Below are 6,716 nucleotides of genomic sequence, written 5' to 3' on the forward strand. Positions count from 1 at the left end.
AACGACCGTGCACCGCCGAATCTGCGAGTGTCCAGAGACGGCTAGCAAATGAGCGAGTCCATTGACCGAACGATCAACCGAATGCCAGCGAAATCACTGTGCGAAATTATTGTGGACATGCGAATTCAAAAATTTGATGAATTTTATTATTTGTCGAATGAAGGAATGAGTAAACAAGATTCATTGTTTGAAACTGGGTATCAAGTGGTGTGGTCATCAGCCTTGCGAATAGGGGGATGGGTCTATTTGGACGTTTAGATGATAAGTAAATTTAGATGATAAGAATTATAGAGGAGGCTGATAAGAGAGCTAGCAAGTAAGTGAACCTATTGATCGGATGATCAATTGACGTAGAATCAGAATGTCAGTAAATTTACTGTGCGAAATTATTGTGGACAAGGTAGCTGATACAAGAATTGGATGAACTTTATTATTTGTCAAATGTAGGAATGTGAAAACAAGATTCGTTGTTTGAAACTGGGTATCAAGTGGTGTGGTCATCAGTCTCACAAATAAGGGGGATGGGTCTATTTGGACGTTTAGATGATAAGTAAATTGGTAGAATTATAGAGGAGGCTGATAAGAGAACTAGCAAATAAGCGAATGCACTGATCAGATGATCAATTGACGTCGAATTCGAATGTCAGTAAAATCACTGCATGAAATTATTGTGGACAAGGAAGGAAGTACAAAAATTGGAGGAACTTTGTTAGTTGTTGAATGAAAGAATAAACAAGATTGATTGTTTGAAACTAGGTACTAACTGCTGCGATCATCAATTTCATGAATAAGGGGATGGGTTTATAATTTGGACGTTTAGGTGATAAGTAAATTGGTAGAATTATAGAGGAAGTTGATAAGAGAGCTAGCAAATAAGCGAATCCATTGATCGGATGATAAATTGACGTAGAATCCGAATGCCAGCAAAATTACTGTGCTAAATTATTGTGGACAAGATAGTAGATACAAGAATTGGATGAATGTTGATGTTTGTCCAAGTGAAAGAATGAGAAAATAAAGTGGATTGATTGTTTGAAACTGGTCGTCAACTGCTGTGGTTATCAGCCTTTGATGATGGGTCAGTTAGAAATTTGGATGATAAGGAAACTGATAAAATTACTGAGTTGACTAATTTTTCAAGATGAGAACAGGTGTGTAGAATCTCCAATGCAGTACAGTAATCTTTAATGTAGTGGTAATGAGACAGTAAAGTCGGTAAACAAATTAGTATACAGGGTGTTTCATAACTAGTGTCACTCCAGGGTATCTCATAACTAGTGACGTTCATTTACTTTATACAGATCGTCTCATAATTAGTGTTACTCCCGTAAAGGAGTTGTAGAAAAATAACGTTACAACCCCTTTTCAGAAGTAACACTAGTTTTGAGACGTCCTATATAAATGAACAATTACACGAATTTTTGAATGAACCTCTAGATGAATTCTAAAATGAACCCCCCTACGTGAATTCTATAATAGAATGAACTTTTACATGAATTCTAGAATAAATCTCCACACAAATTTTTAAATAAATTGACAAAACAAGAAAATACTAATGGTTAAAACCGACACAAGTGTCAGATATAGTAACCTAAGAGAGTCGTCTCTCCTAGTCGTCCCCATAGTTAATAGAGCTCTATAACCGTACAGTATGAAACATTTAAGAGAAGAGGTAATTTTCAAGAGTATCATTATCATTAGAGGACGAAGAAAAAGGGAGGTGGGTTTGAAATTTAATCGCGGCTAGATCCGCGCAGCACAACCGGAAACAAAACTCGTCGCCACGGGAAGTCGCGTAATTCGCTTAAACTTCGACCGCTCTAAATTATGCGAAACGCTAAGCAAGCAAGCAACCAAAGGAGGGGAGAGGGTAAAGGGTACCCGTAATAATTGGTGGAACGCGGAACAGGGAACCTCGCCACCGAGTAAAATGTTATCGTCTAATTCGTGCAAACGAAATTCCACCGCGTTAACTCGATTCCGGTCCCCGGTCCGTTGTCCGGCAAACCCGAAAATGCTGCTCAATTATGGAAGAGCCACGTTGAAATCCAATCTCTGGGGAGAATTCTAAGGAACTACGGAATTTTGGCGACCAGTTTCGATTTGTTGAATTTATCTTGGACTCCATGCAATTACTATCGTTTTCGTATACGGTTTGGTACGACGCATTAGAATTTAGACATTCAGCATTTGAAATTTGGAGATTTTAGCATATAGGGGTTTAGGTATTAAGGATCGACGTTTATGAGGATTTGGAGATTTAGAGTCGAAGTATATGTGATGCTTCAGAGGTTTAGTTATACAAATTAAAGGTATTAGGATCTCAGGATATGAAAATTTGGAATTATAGCAATTTGAGGATATAGTAATCTGGGGATGCAATGAGGGGTGCAAGTACATGAGATCTGGGGATCTAAGGATGTAGGAATCTGTGGATGTAGAAATCTAGATGTAGGAATCTACGGATGTACGGTACAGATATCTAAAGATCTAGGAACACATATTAGAACCTACAGAGAGAATGTAAAGTCCTAGAAATACAAGGATTCGAGAACTATGAATCTGGAGAGGTACACTTCTGGAGACCTAAAGATCTGAATGTATGAGTCTAGCCATGATTTCAAGATGTAGTTATCCATTTCAGAACGAAACCTAGAAATTTCGAATTATACGAACACACACATGGCTCTTTTACAGCATAGATTTTATTTCTGTCGTCCGTTACCGTTTTACTTGGCTCTTAAATTTCCGAACGATTCCTTTTTATTTGGAAAAAGAAAGGAAAAGGTTTCGAGCACTCGAAACTAACCAAGGATAGTTGGGGCGAAAATATTTCTTTTATCTAACCCCGTTTCAGAGTAATATTTATTTTTGCTGCTCCTCTTTGGAGACTTATCTCGCCGACTATTTGCGAATATAACGTTCTCTTGATAAGAGCAATATACCTTGAAAGTTTGCAATAACGCTTGCTCGCTCGATACCGGAGGGGATGACGAAAAACAGCAACGCAAAGTTAGATTGAACGAATGTTTGCGCAACGTTCTTCCCAGTATTTCTACGGGTTGAAGTTGAATTTCCGTTTACGCGTTACGAAACATAACCTGAATATTTACGATGCTCTGAACATCGATACAGGGAGAAGTAATTAAATAGAACCACGTTTCCCGGACGCAGAATAAATAATATTAAAAACGTTGACGCGACCATCGCGGATCTCTTTTTCGTCGAACAATCGGGGATATCAGTTTATCGACAACCGTAAAAACACCGGTGCTCGAAGACTCGTCGATAGTTGATTTTCGAGTACGCTCGAATCGCACATACGTTTCAAACTTTCTAAAATTCCTCGTCCGTCGATTTCATGTTCCATCGATATTTTTTGCCCGCGATCGCGACAGGTAATTGCGACGGGGCCTTCGACACGCATCACCCTCCAAACACGCTCGCGGACGTTCGCAGAGACATTAAAACCGATCGCAAACGAGGATGAAAATCGGCCTGTCAGAACGCTGCCGAGATTCCCGATAGTCGAACAGGGGGTGTGGGGCTTGATGAAACGGACAGAAAGGGGTGCGTCGTGTTGGAAACGTTTCTTTCGAACCACCCCCTCGCTCGACCAACTATCGATTCTTGTCCCGCGTTTTCCCTCGTGGAAACCTTAATTCCTCATGCAATTTCGTTAAGATCACCGGGACATTTTTATCGTGTTACAATTTAATGAGGATGGCAAGGATGCTGGATCGAAACTTTCAACTCCTGTAAATTTTATTTCTGCCCTTTCGAGCTTTTATCTCCTATTACCGAAGGTTTTCTGTTCAGAGATCTTTTAACTCTTATATACGATTTTTCGATAGAAAACGTAAAATAAAAATTTGTTCCAAATAATCTCACTTATGTTAATCCCTTGTTAGACTTCTGACTTTTTGATAGATCTTATTCGAATTTTTAGTACGCTTTAATTTGTACTTTAAGTCGCATTATAATTTACGTAGTCTTATTCTAATAATTAATCTTAGAGATTGCTTATTTATTTACAGTGAATAGTTTTGACTGATGTAATAAATAAATCATATGGCAACGAATAGACCCTAGTTTTGCGGACCACTTAAATTGGACCTAACCTATAAAAGTAAATAACTAATCGATAATACTTGAATTAGCTTATACACTGATTTTTCATCTCAATAGAACATAACATACATTTAACTCTCTAACACACATTTTGACAAAAATTGCTTTAAAAATTAGTTAAATAGCTATTGAATGATTCGCCATTTTGATCAAGTTCCAGCGTTGATCCTCTCATCGAACATCGCGCTTCCAAAATGGCCGTCAAAGTAAATCCAACTCCTGCATCTCCCGTAGTTATCTTGTAGTTATACGAAAGTACAATGATAAAGAAGAAGTTGTAGAATGAGACGTCTTTGAGAACATTTACGATACATAAATTGGGTGTTCTCGATCGTAATTAGTTCCCTTTGAAAGGAACTCGGTTCACGTCTTTTTGGCAAGGAGAGAAATATGACGATCTAAGTGCGGCAAAGTCCTCGAAACTGGCTGGGAAATCTCTGCGGAAACTCCAGGGTCTTAGAGTGCTTTATATACTGGGTTGAGTTATTACGGGAATATGTCGCGACTTGACAGCCGCTAATATTCAGGCACGCTCCATTATCGTGACGACGGTGAACAAATCTCTTGAGATCAAATTTAAGTCGTCGGCAAATGATAAGCAATTATTACTAATTCCTGAGAATATTTCATAACAGGTCTGTAAGGGAAGCCGTTTGGAAACGTTGCTTAGTCTATTGTTCATTTACACAGATACTTATTATTCCATTAACTTCAATTACCGAACTTAACGTCTGAATTTCAGATACTGTTGCATGCATTTGATGGTGTGGTGACAAGATAATTGGGGAAAATAGAATAGTAAATGAAATTGAGAGTCACAGTCAAGTGCAGAGATTTTATTTAGCAGTTTTAACAGTTAATTGGAAGTTGGTGTACGACTTATTTTAACATATTGACCTACAAGTTTTGGCATAAATTTCAGGTCAATTTCCCTGAATCAGATGTTGTATCAAAATAGTTTCTTCCTTTTTAACAGAGAACCCTCGGTTGTACTACAATTTTATCAATACATTGTATCAATTAACTCATTATCTTCTTCCACATGTGATACACGTAGATCCACACATGTGGATTGTTATCGAAATGTGATCGAGACACGAATCTCATACATGTGTTTTGAATTCAATTTTAATTCCAATTCATTCACCAATGATCACCATATCCAAACTATCCTCTTTGTCTTAACATTACAATAATTAAAATCCCCTGACAAAATCATAAGAGGTTAAATAACGTATAGTGAACTTGCATCCTATTACAACCCATACAAAGTTGAACCAGTAAAAATTTGACCACCTTGTTTCCGCACACACCAGGCAGCTGTTCATTAATGCAAAAATTCAGTTCTCTCAAAAAGTGTCGATCGGTACAAATTGTACCTCTCTCGATACCGCTAATTAGAGGGCTTAGTTCCTCCAGGAAGAAGGTCTTTCATTACGCAGCTTCTGTCCGTGAAACGTTTTGTTTGTGGCCGTCACGCTCCCTCCCTGTAAACTGAATTTATGGCCAGAGTCGGGGCAACGAGAACTTAAACGCGCGAAACCAAGTCCTCGCGAGTTGGCCATCTAGCTCCAGCGATTCGAGTAGCTCAGCTCGCGAGTAGCGCGTTAATGCGCGCGTATAACGTGCGAGTGAATGAATAGCCGGCGTTGCATTATAAATGGAGATGAATTATGCCGGGACGGACACGATAGGGGATGAGGGTTGAGTTATTGTCGGGGTGCATCGCGTGCCATCCTCTCTGTACGATTTTAAGTCCACCTAGTCGTTCGACTAACTTTTCAACCCGCCTATCTTGGATGAATACACTCGATTCGCGTCGATATCTCGAACGAGTAGGCGCGATCGATGGAGTTAATGAGACGAAAGATTCGACGGAGGATTACAGCGTCTTCCGCCACGTCTGACCCGTACCGGTTGGCTTCGTTTGATTGAGGTAAATGGAAAATTCGGTGTAGATCCGATGCTATGGGATGTTCTCTTTAACGGATTTCGAGTGGGACTTTATTGGGGTGGACTCTTTAATTGTCAAGGATTTTCTGTATTTCTAGATTCCTATATTGTTATATTTGTATACTCTTAGTTTCACATATCATTGAATCCTTAGATATTTATTGCTATATTTATATATCATCACATTATTATAGCTTTACATACCTATACCTTTGCATTCATACATGTATCCCTATATCCTTATACCTATGACCCCACATACCTATGTTCCAACATTCGTAGATTCCTATACCATCACATCCTTATACCTCTGCATTCATATATCTCTACATGCTTATACCCTTATATCCCTATACCTCTACATACTTATATCCCTACATCCTTATGACCCCACATATCTATGTTCCAACATTCGTAGATTCCTACATTCTTACACCATCACATCCTTATACCTCTGCATTCATATATCTCTACATGCTTATACCTTTATATCCCTATACCTCTACATACTTATCCCCCTACATTCTTATGTTCCTACATCTCTATCACCTCACATCTCTTTATTACTATATTTCTTCATATCTATCATTCTAAATCTCCAAATTCCTAGATGCCTTTTGAAGCGTTGATGT

The 6,716-nt window shown here is 38.6% G+C and overlaps 1 protein-coding gene across 2 annotated transcripts in view; it reads left to right on the top strand.

The window, feature by feature from the left end:
* Syn1 (Syntrophin-like 1) overlaps nucleotides 1–6,716 on the top strand; it is a 453,675-nt gene that overhangs the window by 145,194 nt on the left and 301,765 nt on the right. The gene's annotated exons all lie outside the window — the stretch shown is intronic.

Source organism: Megachile rotundata, chromosome 2 (genome assembly GCF_050947335.1).
Source record: "Megachile rotundata isolate GNS110a chromosome 2, iyMegRotu1, whole genome shotgun sequence".
Taxonomy (NCBI): domain Eukaryota; kingdom Metazoa; phylum Arthropoda; class Insecta; order Hymenoptera; family Megachilidae; genus Megachile; species Megachile rotundata.